The sequence below is a fragment of the Cryptomeria japonica genome, chromosome 5 (genome assembly GCF_030272615.1).
Source record: "Cryptomeria japonica chromosome 5, Sugi_1.0, whole genome shotgun sequence".
NCBI classification, from domain to species: Eukaryota; Viridiplantae; Streptophyta; class Pinopsida; order Cupressales; family Cupressaceae; genus Cryptomeria; species Cryptomeria japonica.
Window position 1 is genome coordinate 604,671,590 of NC_081409.1, and position 22,293 is coordinate 604,693,882.

A 22,293-nucleotide genomic window follows, 5' to 3' on the forward strand; every position below is an offset into this window, starting at 1 on the left:
GTCTATGCAAATAAAGCTTATTATGAAGATGAGAGCTCCATACCTATTTCTTGCACATAGAAAATAAGGGAAATAGGTTGGGAATAGGGGCTTGTCTAAGTCAAACCCCGATTTAGGAATTAACCTTTATTGAAATATTGCAAATACTGAAATAAATAATGGAAATATATACCTCATATCTGCAATGATTGCTAATGATGTTTTGCTTCTTGAATGGAATCACATATGCTATATGAAATGGCATGAACATAAAAAAATCTTAATCACACACACATGCTTGCAAATGAATGATACAATGATGCTCCACAATTGATGAATGAAGAATATGCATCCTTGAAGACCTCTAGAAATGCTTGATGATGAATACTTTAATTCTTGAATGCTCAATTGCTTGGCTATAATTCTCCCAATACTTGTCTTATGTTCAAATAAGAGGCAAAAACCTCCTTATATACTTGCTCATCATCAAACATGTTAATTTTTTACGTCTAGGCTGACATGGGGAAAGGTTTCCCACTAAAATTTGAGATAGGGCCAAGGGTTTAAATTAAGGCCTAATTGAGAAGGACCATGGTATGGTGCCATGGTCTTGGAGAGTACCAAGGTGCAATACCCTAGTCCTATCCCAATTTAGGGCAAAGAAAAGGGGTCCAAACAAGGTAAAATGTGATATTGATGCCATTATTGCATGGTACAAGCATGAATGAGTCCTGGTCAAGCATAGGGATGCAAATACTAAAGTCAGAGACCCAAATGTGGCCTAAATGTCAAAGGGTGCAATTTTAAGATGCTATAGGTAGATTTAGCCTATAGACAACTTTGCCAATCTTTTGCACTGCCTCAAAAGGTCCATCCCACCTTCTAATCATGGAGCTGCTCAAGCCCTTAGGAGTCTTGAAATAGTTTGGATCCAACCTCAGCAGAACCCAATCACCTACGTTGAACTCAACCAAACGACAAGCTTCATTAGCATACTTCTTCATCCGATTGGCCACCTTGGTGAGATGATACCAAGGCAAGTCCATTTTCTTAGTAAACTACTTGACAAAATCCATAGCTTCCTAATTTGGACAACGATGTCCACTTAGAATGTTGTGTGGTGCAAGTGGTTGTTGACTCGTGGCCAACTCAAACGGAGAGAGTTGACTTGAGCTAGACTTCTACATATTATAGATGTACTGAGCCATGCCTAGTAGCTTCAGCCAATTGGTCGGATTCATATTCACAAAATGGTGCAAGTAGTCTTCATAAATGAAATTGATCCTTTCGGTCTATCCATCAGTCTGAGGATGGTAGCTCGTGTAAATGAGGAGTTTTGTTCCAACCAGCGGAAACAACTAGGAGTTCAAAAATAGGATGTAAATCTTGGATCATATTATCAAATACAATATTGAGTGGTATTCCCTAATACTTCACATGATTCTTGAAGAAAAGTTTGGTGATGACCTCTGTAGTGCAAGGTGACTTGCAATATGAAACAAAGTTTGTATACTTATAAAACCGATCAACCACCATAATACTTGAGAATCCATTCACTTCTGGCTACTGAGTAATGAATTTCATGCTTACACTTGCACATAGATGCACTAGAACAAGAAGCAACTCAAGAAGACTAGTTCGGAGTTGGGTCACCATTTTATCTTGTTGGCAAGTAATGCAGGTGAACATATAGGACTCAACATCCTCCCTCATATTCAACCAATAACACCCTCACTCCAATAAGGATAATGTCCACTTTTGCCCATGCTAGCCCACCCAAGGCAAGTCATGACACTCTACCAATAATTCCCTCCGAAGCTCTTTCCATCTTGGCACATAAAATTTGTTATCCATGAAGTAGAGAGCCTCATACTATAGATAGAATCAATGAGTGTGTCTACATCACTTGGAAGATGATTTGATTAGCCTGTGAATCATTCTCAATACCTTCCTTGATATGCTCTAGAACATGCTCTGCCAATCCAGCTTGGGATGAATATTGGATGACATGAAGCTGAGTCTTGTAGCTCAATGCATCGACAACCATATTATGTTGTCATGGATTGTAAACAAGATCAAATTCAAACTGTGCCAATTATTCTTGTCACCTAGCCTCCTTCGGAGTCAACTTAGCTTTAGTCTTGAAGCACGTCAAACTCACATTGTCAGTCTTGACCAAAAAGTGAGTTCCCAACAAGTAATGCCTCCAAACCCTCAAGAAATGCACAATCGTTGTCATCTCCTTTTCATTGGTAGAATAATTATGCTTCTTGACATTCAAATACTGGGACTCAAAATATAGTAGATTCCCATTCTACATTAGAACTCCACCAATGGCGAAATCTGAAGCATCCATCTGGAATTCAAAAGATTCACCAAACTTTGAAAATACCAAGACGGGCTTGTCTACTAGAATTTGTTTGAGTATCTCAAAGTCTTCGTATTCCTTCTTTCCCCACTTCTAACCATGATCCTTTTTTAATAGGTCAGTTAGGAGACTTGCAATCTTGGAGTAGCCAACAAAAAACTTTTGATAGTAATTTGCTAGACCAAGGAACTAGCGCAATTCATGAACATTTCACAAGGGCTCCCACTCCTAAATCACATGTAGATTCTCAAGATATGGCTTCATTAAGCCATGACCAATGATATGACTGAAGAACTACAACTTAGTCTAGGCAAAAGAAAACTTTTCCTTCTTCACATACAATGAATACTGCCTCGGTAACTCAGAGAACTCTTCTAAATACCTACAATGCTCTTCCATAGAGTTGTTATAAACCAGGATGTCATCAAGATAAACAACAATGCATCAGTCTAGCAGACTGAAAAAGACATCATTCATAAGAGTATTGAATGTTGTAGGGGCATTTGCTAGCCCAAAATACATCACAAGATACTCATATGATCTGTATCGACTTGTAATGGCAGACTTTTCCTTATCCTCGACAACAATTTAGACCTTGTAGTAGCATTGGCACAAATCCATCTTCATAAAATATCTTGCCTCAGTTAAGTAGTCAAAACAATTTACTATGAGGGAGAGAAATACTTATTCTTTATAGTGAGCTTGTTAAGTGCTCTATAATTCACACATTGGCATAAGGAACCATCTTTGTTTCTTTGGAAGAGAACTAGAACCACATAAAGAGAATGAGAGGGATGAAGATATTTCACCTTGGTGAGCTCCACCAACAACTTCTTCAATTCTTACTTTTCCAAACCTAAGAATATATAAGGTGGATAGGCAGGAGGGTGGGTTGTAGGCTCTAGTTCTATTCTATGATGAACATGACAATGATGAGGAAGCTATTATGGCAGCTTCTCAAGTAGCACATCTTGGTAAGCCTCAATTACATCCTTCACCACTTCAAGGTCAAAAGGCTTATCTTGTCCTTCATCATCCCACTCACCCAACAGAGAAAACATGTAAAGACCATTTGAGACTTTGCGAGCAGTGCGACCTAGACTCAAGGCACTCAAAATTTGATTTGGTTGATCTACTTTCATAGTAGGAACCATACTAGACCTAGATGGGTCTAAGAAAATAACACAAGCTAGTATGGTGCAAGAACAACATATGGATACCATATGAATTCTTGACCAAGAATTAAATCAAAGTCTAACATATGGATACCAGATGAATTCTTGCCCAAGAATTAAATCAAAGTCTGACATTTAAATGGAAACCAAATTGATTGAGCCTTGCCACACACCAACCCGCATTGAAACATCATGCACATCTCCCATGCATTTCTAAGTAGGACCATTTACAGATTTGAAAGATTGCGTACCCTCCTTTATAGGTAGCTTCAACGACTTCTATTTTTAGGTGAAAACATAATTGTGAGTCGCTCTAGTATCCACCATTGTGACCACCTTTGAGGAGCCAAAGAACGACTCCACGAAGGAAAGTTCATTACAATAAATGGAATCTTGAGCAACACTTCCAAAAGGTGCCTCATAGACTCCATTCAGCATATGAAGGATTCCAACTTTTGGCATGGTCGAATCTTGTGTGACTGCAAAATTCACCCTCTGTCTTTCTGGACATTCCCTAGCCCAATGATTAGTTCAGCCACATACAAAACATTTATTTCATTCTCCTTCTTCTCCTTTAGCATAGGGCAATCTAACTTCTAAGAAGGAGGATTTGGCTTCTTGACACCATTAGACTTGCTCTTCTTGAAATAAGGAGCATTGTGGTGATCCTAGTTCTTGGGGTGAAAATTCTTGTGCTTCTTTATGCCATCTAAATTTGATCCACCAAACCCCTTTATGATGTCCCCCTTCTAATCAAGAAGGCGCTCTATAATAGAGATAGCCTGTGCCAATGTTTGCACATTTTAGCAATGCAACTCAATCTGTGCCCACTGCTACAGATTCTGTATGAAGAGATAAAGCTTCTCTAAATTAGAAAGATTAGGGGCCTCAAGATCAAGCATTTGAAAAGTATGAACATAGTCTCTAATTTTTCCAGTATGCATCAGCTCATCAAATCGGCCTCGAACCACCCAATCCAAGTTCCCAGGTCAAAAGTGCAATTGGAGTGCAACCTTGAGATCTTGCTAAGATTTGACTTTTGTGATTGCCTTCTGACCAGCTTTGTCAGTAGTGCACACTCTTCAGTAGAGTTTTGCACCTTCTATGAGGAGTGTGACCGACTTCTTGAGCTGAGCTTCATCAAATAAGTTGGGAAGGTTTGAGAATATTTCCTCAATGTCCTAAAGGAATTTTTTTTTTTTTTTGATAAAAGTGGATAGAACCACTGAACTATATTAAATTTTAAAAAGTTTTTTTACAGTGTCTGGTTCAAAAAGCACTGAAGGGAAAGAACCAGTAAGAAAACCCTTCAGTATTGCTTAAGTAACACAAGCCTATTCTACCCAATACCAAATGCCCATTGGCATAGTACATCAAAAAACCCATCCCACTTACATAAGCCGCATTAGATATAAAGGAAGCTGCCAATGGAAGCATATATAAGGAAGATTAAAGTATGATCACCGAAGGATGCATATCCATTGCTACCAAAAAACAATAGTCTGAACCACCCCTGTCTATGAAACACAATTCTCCAAACCACTAGTTAGAATGATACCACATAGCAGAAATGAAACCATAATCAGAGACCCTATCAAAATAAACATTGTGATCAAGCATAGCAGAACCCACACCAAATAAGGAGGTTGATGAAGACTACAACTATGCCCTTCTTTACTTCAAATATTCCAAAACTGAGGAAGGGATCTCATCCACACTTACCTCCCGCATATTAGCTTCATTGTCAATGGCTAAGTTAGCCAAGAAATCTGCAATCTTATTGACTTCCCTATAACAGTGGGAAATAAAAAAGGAATCAAAAAAATCTAATTTTTGCAAAATATGATCAAGTATATATTGTAATTGCCAACAATTCGACTTCTTTTTCATGACACTTTGAGTAATAACCATAGAATCACCCTCAATTATCAAGTCCTTAATTCCCAAAGATATAGCCATATCCAAACCAAAGGACAAAGCAAAGAATTCTACACAATTGTTAGACTTGAAACCAATCGCATGACAACAAGCCTAAACAAATCTTACCTTATGATCATAAATTACCATACCTGCCCCTACTAGGCTAGGGTTCCCACGAGAAGCACCATCAAAATTCAATTTAAAGTGCCCTTGCGGAGGAGGTTTCCAGCAAGCAAAATTTCTCTTACTTATAGCTTTAATCTTATTTAAAATAGATCCATGAGAAGGTAAGACTGATAACATTCTCCAAACTCGAGTTACCCTACCATCCCAATGAGAAAAAGAGGTAAGTGTTTCCAAATTCTTATAGATAAAAGACAAAGCAATTTTAGAGATGGAAGATTCAATCCTCAATAAAACCTCAGCCAAGGAAGAACTTGTTTGTTTAAAAATCCTATTATTACGCTCTAACCAAATATTCCAAATCACAATAGATGGAGAAATAATCCAAAGACATGCATAGAAAGATGAAGAAAATAGGAGAGGCTAGGCTCTAAAGTGGGAAAGGAGATCCTTACCAATAACAAAGGATAGATTAAGCTTTTCAAACAACCACTGCCAGCAAGCATAGGCAAAATCACAGTGAAGAAACAAGTGTTCCGAGGATTCTAAATTTTTATTACAAAAGACACAAGAAAATACTGCCATAATACCCAACCTGTCCAACCTCATTCCTGTAAGGACCCTGTCCTGCACTGCTAACCAAGCAAAAGCACCAGCCTTTGGGAGGCAAGCCATATGCCAAAACAACTTGTATGGCCAAGTAGATAAATCTTTAGCAACCAAGAGAGAATTATAGCCATCCTCAACTGTGTACTTACTTGAGATATTCCTTGTCCAGATAAGCTCATCGTCGGCATTAGAAAGAATTATTACTCTCTCCCCCAACATCTTTTCATATTCCAATTTCACATTTTGATCAATATCTAAAAACTCAATTGATTTCCATTTTGCCACCTTAAGATTCCCACTATACTCAATTTCAAAATAATCAGCCACAAAGACACCCCAAAGGGAAGAAAGAGTGGAAATTAAAGGAGACCAATCCCTTGAGTTCACCAAAGGGGGATCTCCATTCCAAACTTCCTCCCAAAACCTAACCTTTCTACCATTATGAACAATCCATGAGAGATGAGGCAAAATCACTGATCTACACTTACATAGAAAATTCCAAATAGCTGAACCAGATGGTAAATTAGAAACTTGAAAAACATACTCTCTTGGTCCGTTATTTAAATATTTAACAAACATAATTTGTGCCCAAAAGGAGAATGGTCTCTCATACAATTTCCAAACCAACTTAGCACCTAAGGCTAAATTCTGACTTTCCAGACTCCTAATGCCTGTGCCCACAAGGTTTTTAGGCAAACAAACTTTATCCCATGCTACCAGAGGGAGTTTCTTCTTACGTTCTTTATTATTACTCCAAAGGAAGGACCTAAGAGTATCTTGCAAACTAACAAGAACCGCTTTCGAAGACTGCAAAACAAACATGAGATAAATAGGAATAGCATTTAGGACAGACTTAATAAGAACAATCTTACCAGCCAAAGATAACCATCTATGATTCCAGGATAGGATCCTTCTAGAGATAACTGAAATGATATTATCCCAAAACTCAACTCTATCCTTCTTAATGAAGAAAGGTATACCAAGATAAGAACAAGGAAGATTTCCAGATGCAAATCCCCAAAAAATCTTCAATCTATCTTGAACCAATTATGAAGCATGAAGGAAAAAAAATCTTTGACTTATCAACATTGACTCTCTAACCAGAAAAGGATATTCTGTATTATCCCCTTTATCACTCTTGCCTCACCCAAAGAGGCCTGACCAAATAACAAGGTATCATCTGCAAACAAGCAATTTGAAATGATTTGTGGAACATTATGAATCCTAATTCCCTTCCAAAGCCCTCCTAGCTTAGCGGCTCTTATAGCCCAATTGAAAGTTTCAGCTAGAAGAATGAACAAGAAAGGAAACAGGGGATCCCCCTGCCTCAAACCCCTAGAAGAGGAGAAAAAACCACAAGGGGAGCCATTAATTAGAATCAAGAATCTTGCAGAAGAAATACAAGCACGAATCCATTTGACCCATGCCTTGGAAAAGCCCAATATAAGTAGAACAACACACAACGCCCCCCATTCTACTCTATCATATGCTTTCATCATATCTAATTTGAGGATCATGGTGAGGATTCTTTGAGTAGAAATAGAATGTAGAACCTCATGCGCCACTATAGCTCCTTCTGTCGTCTCCCTTCCTAGAACAAAACCACCTTGTTCTAAAGAAATGATCCTAGGCATAATTTTAGCCAACCTTAAAGAAATAGCCTTGGTAAAAATCTTATACAAAGTATTACATAAGCAATAGAGAGAAAATCATAAAATGTCTTGGTAACCTCTTTTTTAGGAATAATTGCAATCATTGTAGTATTAAGCTCTTTCAAAACAGACCTATTCCTTCTAGCTTCCTCAAGGGCCAATAAAACATCATTTCCCACAAAATCCCAACATTTCTAAAAAAATAAAGGAGTAAATCCATCCGGTCCTGGAGCCTTATCAGGGTTCATTGCAAAAACAACATTCTTAACTTCATCCAAAGAAAAAGGAGACGTCAACATTTTATTATCTTCCGAAGATACCAAAGAAGGAATATTAGAAGAAATATTATTATGAAAATCTCCATGCTCCGAAGACAATAGTGACTTAAAAAACCTAACTGCCTCTGAAGCAATATCCTCTTGTTCTGTTAAAAGTCTTCCATTTGGACACTCAATACAGGATATCCTATTTCTACTTCTCTTAATTTTTGTTGAGTGAAATTTTTTTGTATTTCTATCACCATATGAAAGCCATATCTCCCTCGATTTCTGTCTCCAATAGATTTCTTCTCTGGACAAAACTTCTTAAAGCTCTGCTTTTAGCAATTTTAGTTCATGAAAAACAAGAGGCACCATACCATGTTCAATCACATGTGAATTAAGACATTCAATCATATCTTGAATCCTCCATTTTTCCTGAAAGATGTTCTTAAAATGCAATATATTCCATTCTCTAATATTAGATTTCAAAAATCTCAACTTCTTAGCAATCTAAAACATTCGGGATCCAGAGCAATAAGGAGCAGAACTCCACCATTTTTTGAGCAAAGGCAAAAAGGAATAATCTCTAAACCAAATAGGTTCAAATTTAAAAGGTGACTTAAAAGGAGCTTTATCTTCTAGAATTGATAGAGAAATTGGAAAATGATCAGACCCCGAAACTGGAAGAATAGAGGAAAAAAATTTGAACTCTGAATCAATCCAAACATCTGATAATAAAAACTAGTCTAACCTTTCTGCAATCTGAGAAAAATCTCTTCTCATATTTGTCCATGTGAAAATCCCATTCTGAAACTGACAATCAAAAAGACACATGTCCTTAATGAATATCCCAAAGTCTTCCATAATTTTTTTATTAGGAAGAATACCTCCTTTCTTTTCTCCCAAGTCAGTGATAGCATTAAAATCCCCCCCAAAGATTATAAAGGGACCATGCCTTAAAGGGGAGGAAATCCTCTTAAGTTCTCCCCATAATTTAGTCTTCCTTTGAATACTAGAAGGAGCATAAATATTAAAAAGCCAAAACTTAACCTTTGAAAGCTTGCTTTTAACTAAGGCCAACATCCATTTTACAATAGAAGCAACTAGCTCAACCTCAATGTTATAGTTATTCCAAAGCAATGTCAAACCCCCTGATGCACCACAAGCTAGAGAGGAGAGGAATTCCCACTTTCTCCAAGAAGGAAAAACCAAATCAACAGACTCCTTTGACAATTTTGTCTCTTGCAACATGAAAATATCACACTTAACTAAGTCCATATGGGACTTAATTAAGCACCTCTTGTTAGGGGCATTTAAGCCCCTAACATTCCAAGATATAATTCTCATTGCTCTCGAGGGGAGACCGAGGCTCCCCTCTTTCCTTTAGATGGAGAAGACTTTCCTTCTCCAAAACTACTTTGAAGATTACACTTCACAGCCCCTGACCTAGTCATAGGAGGACTAATAATAGACCTCTTACTCCTCTTTCCCTTAGGAGTACCACTTCCTTTCATAGTGTCACCAATAGAAACCGAATGCTTCCCTTTCCCAACACCAGGAGAAAGAGATAAAGTCTGTTGAATCCCATCATCAATTTCTAATTTAATCTTTCGATTCTTTGGTGGCCTACCAGGAGAAACCACAGATGAAGCCCTAATTAGAGTAGTTTGAACAATTGGTAAACTCTTACTTGACTTAGGAGAAGTCATGGCTAAATTATCTATGATGCCCACTTCTGATGAGGCAAAATATCAAAAGGGTTAGCAGATGTAGAAATAGGAAGGGTTGATTTAATTCCCCCCAAGTCATTCTCAATGGAACAGATAACCCTATTCGTAATGTACTCATCCATCTGATGCTCATGATCTTTAAAAAGATCATTTACTTGGTGAACCAAATTTTCATCTGGCACAATAACAAGAATGTCCCCCAACTGAATATTATTTCCTAAGGTGGCGTTATTATCCACAGCCACATCAACATGCTGCGAAGAATTAAACACCAATTCTTTGACTTGTTGAGCAAGTATAGCATCATCAGGAAACCCTAGAGAAGAAACCCCAACATTAGACTCTGAAACAACCCCATCATTCTTTGCAAAAATCTGACCAATCCCCTGGCAACTTTCTAAGTATTCTTTTGACTTCACAGGATAGACAAGATTCCCACCACCATCATTTAGTGACTTATCCAAGGAGTTCGAGGTAGTGAGATTTGGAAGTAGATCATCCACATTGTTGTCCCTCGAAACCATAATATTCTGGTGAGGTACTGTCTTATCCTTACTTGTAAAAAACCCTACAGACTCCAGATAGTGAGACACAACATAAACCTCTCGCTTCCCAACATCCCTCATAGCTTGGTTAACCTCAAAAGTAGCTGGAGGTTTCCCAGTGGAGCCATTAACTAATAGTTTATCCAGAAATGGATTATCGTTACTACCCAAGCAATGTTCTGCCTTATCCAGAATAGAGGATTTCAAAAAATCCATAAGCAAAGGAACATCCAATTGCAAGGAAGTTTTACCAAAGTCTTTCTCCAACTTATTAATTGGTTGTTTCCAGATACCCTCTTGAGATTTAATGATACAGGTTCGAGGGCAAACATTATTAGGGTTAGTCAAGACACAAATTTCTACCAAAACCTCCCCCTCCACAAAATCAAATCTTGATGAAAAGAAAGAACCACAAGTATTACCAATTGGTTCCAAAACCTCTGGGTCCATAAATTCAAATGGTAATTTGGGCAAGCCAAATCAGAAATGAACTAATTTAAAGCTTGACCAAGCAGGGACATAAAATGGTTTCCAAGCTGAAACAAACGCTAAATTTTTACCAAACAAGTAATGTGAAGATTTTAAAACTTCATCCCTAACAAAAGAAGAGTTGAAAACAATAATAAATGTATTTGCAGAGAGTAATTGAAATTAATGCATATCAGACCACTTTTTCTACAATTTATGATGAAATTTAGATAAACTAGTTGCATCCCCCCATATTTCCCCAGAAATAGCATGTGTATGCAAACAAAGAGCTTTCAAATCCACAACAGAATCAAGTAAATCAATGCATGGAATAGGAGCCCATATCTGTGAAGACCCACCTCCTAAATCAGAGCCGGTTTGATTTTCACTTACCTTATCGTCTTTTCCTGATGTCGAAGATTCCCTTACCTTATCCTCCCTTTGATGTGATGAAAATAACTCAAGCGGGTTACTGTTAGATTGTTTGTCCATCATCTTTTCACCAGTGTTCAGCCGAGAAGCCCTAATTGCCTCATTTACAAATGAAAACTTCACAACTTTTGCATAGGACGGTTTTCCTCCCAGCTCTGTAGATTGTTTACCCGGAATCCCCTTTAAATGATTTGGGATTAAATTTTGCCACAGGCCCTGACCAAAATGCCTACGATCCAAAAATCGTTGATGCCCTTCACCAGATCTGTCCATACTCCACCAATTTCCACTACTTGGACCTCTGAAAAAACCTCGAAAATACTTGAAGACCAACTTGAAGTTTCATAAGTCTACCCTCAACCAATTCTGCGTTGCCATATCTACCCATTTGCCCTTTGTGAAGACCAATTGTGGGACATGCGACTGATCTTCCCAACCCACATCAGCCCACGTGCCAATAACCCTAGATTCGTCCATGCAGAGAACTTTTAAAATCTGAAAGATCTAGATTACGCAAAACCATAATTATTGCACCTTTTGCTTCTGAATCTTTAAATGATCATTTTATAACACTGTGCAAAGCCATTAGCTTCTTCCTACGCAGACCCCATGTTGATATATCAGATAAGTTGTCTATTGTATGCTCTAGATTTTCAGGTGCATCCAAATGTTACCGGCACCAAACCCTAGCATGTTGCGCAATGATAAATGAAACAAATAGCTCCCCGCTAGCTCATCAAATCTGACATTATGCCCCCTGTGCGCAAGTTCTGTCCCTGTCCGTTTGGGGACTCAAGGCATAATTATGGATATCAACGCAGGTCATCTAACATTGATAATCTTCTGAAGTTCATCGCTAGCGGCATCGATATATGAATCAAGCTGTGAATTCTATGGTAACAAATATCCCAGCAGATTTCTTATCCTCTCATCCCTGTCATTCTTCAACGCATCAGTGCACTCATTTGCCCTAGCTTTCGTCTGTGCTAGATCAGAAAGGGTAGTCGCTACTTTGCCCTTGTCTGCTAAATGTGATATTGCGCGCCAAAACTCTCTGGAAAAAAATGTTGCCGATGCAAGACAATTTTTGGATCTGGGCATGTATTTAAATTCAGTATAACGCCATTTGGTTTGAGCAAACTATCAGATGACTATATTATATTGGTGTATTTTGTCAAATCTCAGAAAAACTTGAATGGCCGATTGTATTCCAAATGCAATCACTCGGTCTCCAGAACACTCGAAACAATTAATCTACATACCAAGTCAATTCACTAAAAATCGTTCTTTTCCAAATCGTTGTTATTCTACTTTCATAAAACTCTGCTCGAAACAATTGGTTTTCAGAAGCGATCTTAAATTGCATATAGAAAAAATAGTGTTCCCTTTGACATTATAAATGGTTTTTTATGTCCTAAAAGAAATCATCCAGCGCTTTATAATCTCTTTTTTGGTCATAAGGCTTGACCAACAGAGTTGATTTTGAGGTGCCTTGAGCTCCAGCCTGCGTGAAGAGCGTATTAGCAAGCACCTACCCATCTTGTAAGAACTGAATTTCTTTGTGGAGTTTGGAAATATCTTTCAGCATATCATTTGTGCCATCAGTAATGTCGCTATAGGTGGAATCAAGATTTATAATATGATTATCAAGATCCATACCTTCTAAACCTTGCATTATTTTCTCGAGGTCGCGAACCTAGGAGTGAGTCTTGGGATGATTTGTCTGCATGCCTCCCTAGAACACACTCTCGTAGGTGTCCCATGATCTAGATCCTCTTCCTCTTCATGCTCAGTAAGCTCCTCATTGGTGTTCGACATCTTGCAGATCGGCTACAACAAACTCACTACCTTCAAGCTCTGATACCAACTATAAGGGGGTTGAGCTTTCAAACCACCTGTACCATGGACCTTTTGGTTCTTCTCACCTAGTGAGGTTGTGAGTGCACACTTTAAACTATGCCTCCAATTATTTAGTTCATAGGAAATCAAGAATTTGAACTTTTCACAGTAAAACAAATAATGCTATAGAATTCATCGAAATTGTCTTAAGAGGTGACTTCTTATAGAATTAAAGGAACAATACACAAAAATAACAAGAACATAGAAGATGGGCCAAAATATGATCCTATTGTCAAAATCCGATGCACAAAATTTACAAAGACATCATCCTAGTGATGCAAGTTGGGCTCTATAAAAAATGCTTGCATACAGACAGAAAAACCTATACATTATTCTACCCCCATGGTGGCATCAAGCCTTGCCTACATTGCATGTTGCAAGTCACTCGACTTGAATTTCGAAGAAGAAACCTCACTCAAAAAATTCCCACCTAGCTATTTACAAAAGATCTCAACTCACACTTAACATCCATACTCAAAAAAATCACTCAAAATTAGAACTCAGAACTATGATGAGAAGTGCTAAGAATTGCCTTCTTTTAAAGAATCTCATGAAGCTTCAAGAAGAAGACATAATTTTGCATCATCCACCTTCTTTTCAGGACCATTGAATTGCTCAAGAGGGCAGCCAAGTGCAAAAAGCTTGGCATCTAATTAGAAGTCGGATCACAATGCTTTCCCAGTGGTCACACTAAAGGGTTCATGTAACATTAAAGGGGACATTCCTCCACAAAATCCGAAGCGGTATTGTGACCAAGTTGGACAAGGAATCTGACTACTAAATTGTGGCCATTGATCCACCTTCGAGGGGATCTTCTCTGAGCTCAGTTGAGAAAGGGACTTCAAATTAATCTTGGGTTGTTGCACACCCAGAGATTTATCTTAGGCAAGATCTACCATGTCATATTGATTCAGAGTGTTCCAAACTAAGACAGGCAGGTTGGACGGGTTGATCGGGTTGGACATACAAATCACTCAACAATGGCAACTCAGAGGCTTCTCAAACCAACAACTTCCCTTATACCTTCATCATCCCACTTACCTAATAGAGAAACCACATGTAGATCATCTTAGTATTTGTGAGTAGTATGACCCAAACTCAAGGCACTCAAAACTCAATTTTCTTTATCCACTTTCATAGTAGGAACTGTACTAGGTCTGTGGGGGTCCAAGAAAATAACACAACCCACATATGGTGCAAGAATAACATACGACTTCCGTATGAATTCTTGCCCTAGAATCAAATCAAAGTCTAACATTTCAATGGAAACCAAATTGACTAATCCTTGCCACACACCAACCTGCATTGAAAAATCATACACATCTCCCACACATTTCTAAGTAAGACCATTTATATATTTGAAAGATGGAATACCCTCCCTAGGTAGCTTCAATGACTTCACTTTCTAGGTGAAAACATAATTGTGAGTTGTTTAGGTATCCATCATTGTTACCACTTTCAAGGAGACAAACAAAATACTACACAAAGAAAAGTTCATATTGAGAAATGGAATCTTGAACAACACTTCCAAAAGGTGCTTAAAGTTTCATAATCTATTGACAACTGATTCACCCCCTCCTCCCCCGCCCCCTCTCAGTTGTCCACCGGTTATCCTAACAAGTTCAACTAGGGTGTCTAGATATGGAAGATAAATGAGAGAGATGGAAGAACAAGAAAGTGAATTGGAAGAGATTGAAGCACATATTTCTATAATATTACCTAAGGGAACCAGTATGTTTGAAGGGAAGTTGCCTTTGAAATATTTTTCTTGCAATAAGATTGGTCATTTTTCTTATAGGTGTCTTGAAAGAGATGAAAGATTGTTAAAGTATGATAAGCATTACAATCCTAACTTGAATTATAGATATTAGAATAAATGCTATTATGTTGCTAATGAAGGTGTGATAGATGAGGAATCTGACAAAGGGAATTTAGAAGATGAATTTGTGTTCAATGCTATCAAGAAACATGATCTAGTACCTATTGATTCTACAAGATGTGTTGTTGAAGAGAAATCTTTGGCTGCTAAGATTGACAAGAAAGATGAATTGGTGATTGACAATGGTTGTTTGCATCATATGATAGTAGATAAAGGTATATTTGTGAATATGGTGAAGTATGATGGTGATATGGTAAGGTTTGGAGACAATAAAGCTTTTGTTATTTATGGTAGAGGTTTTATTTCTCTTGATGGTAAGCATAACACTAATGATGTTTTATATGTTGAAAGTTTGAAGTTTAATATTTTGAGTGCTAGACAGATGGTTGATAAGGGATATGATTTACAATTCAAGAATGGGAAAAGTAAGATCTTGAACATCTTTGGTATAGAGATTGCATCAAGTAGTAAAACTAAAGGTAATATCTTTCATCTGAATGTTGGTGAGAAAAGTTGTTTGATTTCTTAGATTGATGAGAGTTGGTAGGGGTATAGGATAATGTGTCATGTTAACCTTGACTATATGATTAAGATTAGTTCTACTCAAGATGTTAGAGATCTGCCTAAGATAGCGGAGCCTACTAATCCGGTATGTAAAGAATGTCAATTGAGAAAGCAAATAAGAATTTCATTCAAGAGAAAACTATATACATCTAATGGGTTATTAGATCTTGTGAATACTAATGTATGTGGACCTTCTAGAGTGAGAAGCTTGCAAGGAGATAAATATTTTATGTTGTTGATTGATGACTATTCCAAGATGATGTGGGTCACTTTTCTAAGGAAGAAATCTTAAGCACTGGAAAAATTCAAAATATTCAAAGCTAGAGTGGAGATAGAGATAGGATTGAAGCTAAAGTGTCTGAGGTCTGATAGAGGAGGATAATTTACCTCTAGTGAGTTTAATTCCTTTTTTGTAAAGAGCGTGGAATTAGGAGACTATTATCCACTCCGAGAACCCCTCAGCAGAATGCAATTGTTGAAAGTAAGAACATAACTATTTTGGATGCTGCTAGAACTATGATGATTGAAGGAAATGTTCCGCATATTTATTGGAGAGTTTTTACCACTACTGTGTACACATTCAATCGGGTGCATATAAAAGGTGATTTTAGTAAGACCCCTTATGAGCTAGAATTTGGTCATGTTCCTATAGTTAGATATTTCAGAGTCTTTGGAAGAAAATGTTATATCAAAAGAGATGAGGATATGGGAAAAATTGATGCAAGATGTGATGAAGGAATCTTATTGGAATATTCTACTAAGAGAAAATCCCATTAGTCTTACAACAACAGACTAAGAAAGATAGTGGAAAGTGCAAATGTGAAAGTTGATGAGAATTATGAGAAGTAAATCAGAGCATGCGGATATAAGTTTGATGATCACGATGTTACTTCAAAGCAAGTGCAGAGTCCAAGTATGAAGCAGAGTGATCCAGTAGATATAGTGAATGCAGACGCTACTTCCAGTGAAGAAGTTCAAGAGCTTGAAAAATCAAAACAATCAGAAAACTCTGAGGTATGTAAGAATAAATCATTTAGAGAATCATATTATTGGTGATAAAAATAAAGGTGTGATGACTAGGAGAAGAATTATTGTTGAAGAAACATGTTTGATTTATAAAATTGAGCCTAAAGATGTTGTTGAAGCTTGTAAAGATGAAAATTGGGTAAAAGTTGTGGAAGAAGAGTTAGATCAAATTGAGAAGAAGAAAACATGGGTACTTGTTCTGAGACCTAAGGACAACAATGTAAATGGTAATAAATGGGTGTTTCGGAATAAGATGAATGAAGAAGGAGAAGTTGTTAGAAACAAAGAAAGAATGGTATGTAAGGGATATTCACAAGTGGAAGGTATTGATTTTGAAGAGATGTTTCTCCAATAGCTAGAATTGAAGTTGTTAGACTAGCAAGGTATATTAGATTGATGTGAACCCAGCCCTTTTGAATGGAGAATTGGAAGATGAAATCTAAATTGAGCAATCAGGTGGATTTTTGTTGATAGATGAAGAACACATGGTATGAAGATTGAAGAAAGCATTGTATGGACTTAAACAAGCCCCTAGAGATTGCTACATTAGATTGGAAAGGTATTTGATGAAGTTGGGATTCTATAAAGGTGCTGCTGATAGTAATTTATACTTCAAGATCGATAATGATAATATTTTGATTGTTAAAGTCTTTGTTGATGATATTATTTTTGGAGGAGATGATTATTTAAGTAAGTTTGTTGATGATATACAAAAATAATTTGAGATGTCTCTGATAGGTCAGATGAAATTCTTTCTAGGAATACAAATTACACAGACTGATAAAGGAATTTTTAAATCTTAATCTAAGTATGTGAAGGAATTGCTAAAAAGTTTGGGTTAGATGATTCCAAATCAGTTGGAACTCATATGGTAATTGGATGTAAGATGACTAAAGATGATGAATCTCTGAAGGCTAACCAGACCCTGTATAGATCTATGACTTGTGGACTACTTTATCTGACTCAGGCTAGGCCTAACATTATGAATGTTGTATGTCTTGTTGCTAGATTTCAGACTAATCCTAAGGAAAGTCATGTTACTGCTATGAAGATGATATTCAGATACTTGAAGGAAATAGTTGATTATGGTTTGTGGTATCTAAAGGATGATTATTTCAATTTAAATGCTCATTCTGATGCTGATTGGGTAGGTGATGCTGATGACCAGAAGAATACTACTAGTGAAGCATTCTTTTTGGGAAAGAAGTTGGTTGCTTGGACAAGTAAGAAGCAAGATTCTATTTCTTTATCTATTGTAGAAGTTGAATACATTGCTATTGCTAGCAATTGTGCTCAGGTACTTTGGATGAAGCGGATTCTAAAGGATTTTAGAGTTGTTTATAATGAGCCTACTATTATATATTATGATAATTCTAGTGCTATCAATATTTCTAAGAATGCGGTGTTGCATTCTAAGACAAAGCATATATCAATCAAGTTAATTTCTTGAGAGAGAAGGTGAATGAGAAAGAAGTCAGATTGGAATAACTTATCTACAAAGAAAGAGATTACAGATATATTTAGTAAGCCTTTACCTGCAAAAACATTTGTATATCTAAGAGAGAAGTTAGGGGTGATTTCCCCTCCTACTGTGAACTAGATGCATTGAATTGTATCGATCCTGTGGGCTTCATTGCCTTATTGTGTTATCCAAATTGATGAGTGGCTACTGCTACTCCAGGGAATATTCAATGTGTGATTCAGCTGTTCAGATTTGTGAGTTTGTTCTTAGAGGGAGAGATTATCAGAGAGATGCATGTGAGAAATCTATATATGTCTTTGGCATTATTGTCAAAGGGGGAGTTGATCCTTGTGATTTTGAGGGAGATTTTTATAGTTGTTTTCTTTCTTTGCATTGATTGTTTTTTACATTCATCTATTGTCATCATTGCCAAAGGGGGAGATCATTGGATATTAGAGTTGTTGGAATGTGTTGTTGTCATTGATGTCAACATATTCTTGTGTTGCAAAGAATTGGTTTGTTGCAGAGAGTTGGTTTGGGTGATCTATTGCAGATATGTTGATGCAATTTATTAGGATTTGAGATACCTAAATATATTTGATTCTATATGAGTTTCATGATGCTATGTAGTGATTTGGTCAAGTTATGTGATCCGGTGTGATGGTTGGTTTTTATGTTGGTTCTGTGTGTAGAGTTGTGGTATTTGATCCATATTTCTCCAAAATGATTATATCTTGAGTTGTGGATTTTGGTGAGTGTTTGGGATGTCCATTTGTATCATCAGATTAGATGGTTCATGATTTGGACCTTCACGAGCGTATCTTTCAATTTGTCAGTTGGTGTTCTTGAGCTCCAATGATGGTGATAATGATGATTCTTACTAAGTTACTATGATGATTTCAGTGGAATTCACGTTGTTTGTTGATGTTCTCTAATCATGTCCTATACATTTTGGTGGTCCATGTTGATTGTGGTGTGCGCTATCAAAGATTTTATTGGTCTAGTGGTATTCTTCATGTTATGTGTAGTGTCCACCCTTGACTTGACTTGTTTTGATTAGAGTGGACATTTATTCCATGCGTGATAGACTTATCTTGACTATTTATGATGATTTGGATGATGATTATTCAGGTGATTTGATGGATACTATATGCTTACTATGTGATAGAATATTGAAAGATTATATTGATCATGGATTTGATGTTGAATATGATTATACTAACCCTATTTCATGATTATATTTGATGAGATGCTTATGAGATGTGTTTTACTATTGTTTGACTGTCTTCATGGAGAATCAATGTCACGTCACTCATTGCGAGCGGGATGTGCCATTGCATATACTGGACATTTATTCCTCCGGGAATTCCTAGGTGCGAGTTCCCCTGGCTTCATAGGTGTGAGCGTGTCCTTATCACAATGGTAATATGTGGTTTCAGAGTTGACATGGGTTCCCTTCATATGTACTCTAGGTTTAAGTTGTCACTAGGCACAATTGGTCATGTCAGTTTTCAGCTTGGCTCTTTCAGTTTTGGGAGTATGAACATTAGTATTGATTGACTCAGATTTTGGTGTGAGGATTATTTATGTTGTGATTGATTTTATTGTCACGTGGTTATTATGTGGCATTGGATTACTTGTCTATTTGTTGAGAGATTGGTAATTAGCATTATTTATTTTTAATTATTTGATTTAAGCTATTTGAGCTTTTGATTATTTGATTTATGATTTTAAGAATTATAGTATTTATTTAATTAATAATTTTGTAAAGATTATTTAATTAATTATTGATTATTTCTTATAGTCTAAATATTAATTAATATTTAATATTGGAAGTAATAAATTATTTAATTGTTGATTTATTTAATTATGTTTTCTATTGGTGAAGTATTTAATTAAAAATAACTATAGTTCATAATGTATTAAATAATAATTCCTATAGGGCTATAGTTTAAATACTAATATTTATTTGGTGGTATGGTAATTATGCCTTGGGATATTAAAATATATTCATCCCATCTACTTATAATATATGTTAGTATTTCCTACCTACCCTATTCGCCTATTGGAGGATTTTATTTTGGGGAAACCATAGGATATGGGAAAACTATTCCAAAATGGAATTACCCTATTGGTTGGATTTCTAGGGTTTCTTGTTTATTGTTTCCTTTTTATGGATTCCCTGTGACTATTCACAGGTTCCATTCTTTGGCCTTGGATTCTCGGTGGATTGTCTGGAATGGGTTTTGAAAGAGATTTGGGTTTGGATTTGGATTGAAAAAACTTGTGGGCTCTCCTTCAGTGACCTACCATCACACGGGTTGTAGGTTGGAGGCCATACCCTTGCTGTTTATCTTTGTTTTCATTGTCTGCAAGTGTTTACTCCGTGAATGTTTTGTGTGGGGAATAAAGAAATAGTTCATTTTATTCTTTCTATTCTTAATGAAAATGATTGGGAATCTCATGGGTTATGAGATCTTTATTTGGATGAAAGTTTGGAAGTTATCTTTTCTGTGGTGGCCATGAATGCACGACATGGAATTTATATGTATTGAGGCTTCTTCCATTTATGATGTGATTGTATTGGATTATTGTTGTTTTTTGAGATTTATTTCATTTTTTTAAATATTTAAAGGAGTTTGTGGAGTTGAGAGGAGAGAGCCTTGTGAGCTTCCAATCTAGCCTTGCTATGAGGAAGACTCACAGGACTCGTCTCCTTCTGAGACATTTTATATATTTTCCTTGTTTTAATGTGTTTTTATATTTGGAATAAGTTATTGTTTGTATTTATATGTGTGTTGAGTCTATTTCATGATTTGGATTCAAGATTTGGTGTTTGATGGTTTTATGGACTTGCTAGAGATGTTTTTCCCTCCTAAAGTCTGTATTATGTTTTCATTTGGAGTTCCTTGGATGAATTTTATTATTTTATTTTGTTCACATATTCTTATAGTTCATTTTGTACCGATTTCAATGAGTATAAATACGTCATATTTGGCTCATTATGTTTCGAGTAGTTTTGATCCCGCACTTTAGCAGTTTTCTGCCAAAATTTACACTTTTTTCTATTCGCTAAAGGAATAACCATATGCGCTAAAATAAGCACCAGATGTGCTAAAAGATCACCCATATGTGCTAAAGTATCAGCCATATGCACCACTTCAAAGAATGTATGCATCATTCTCTATAGTTTTAGAGTTTTGTCTAGTTTGAAGTTTGTTTGATGTTAGTTGGATTTTGGGCCATACCAGAGGCTTTTTGAGGGCATTTATGATGTTGTCTAATGTTGATTTATTATTGGTGATGTCTTCATATGATTTATTTGTGATTTTTGTATGCATTTTATGCCATTTTATTTGTTTGCACTTCCTCTCTTGTTGATGTGCCAAGAGAGAGATTGAAATTCTTGTGATTATGCACCAGCAAGTGGATAGGCCTTGCTGAGATTATTTGATGATTCATTTCAGATTTGATGGCATTTCTTATGGCCTTGATATGTTGATTTGGCCAAGGGGCTCATTGATTTTTGGTTCTCATGATGTTACCTTTCACATGTTTCATGATTATGAATGAGATTGTTGGTTGCATGTGGATTGTTTATGATTTCAGATTTATGTATGTTCTCGGATTTAATTATGATTCTAGAGCCTCTTGTGTTTCCATTTTTGAGACCATGTTAGGGGGGAGTGGGCTTCCTTGTGACGACTGGGGTCACAAGAGATAGGCTTGCATGAGGTTCCTTGTAAGGATGCATGAAGTCTAGACCACTAGGGTACATTGGAGTTTTCCATGATTTGTAAACAAGTGATAACATTGATAATGAATTAATTGGGATGGGTAATTATAACTCATGTAAACAAGATAATGAATAGTTGTGAGCCTCATGACTTGATCCTAGGGAGGATGTTTTAGGATAAGCATGAGAAGGTCGTGAAGATGGTAAACCAAACTCCGTTGATCTCTCATAGGTTGAGTTGGTTTCGCATGTGTGTCGCTTACCAAGAGGTTCCTTGAAAGGATGCTTGTAACATGCGATGACACTCCACTCCTACATGTGTTCCCTTTGATGATCTTGTGATTATTCCTTGTTGATTGATAAGCCTCTGGGAGTTTCTTATTATGGTTGTTTATGTTGGTTGTATTTTCTCCATGCTTGAGAGAGTTGTTGTAATCTTATCTTTTGGTATTAAGTGTCAACCTAG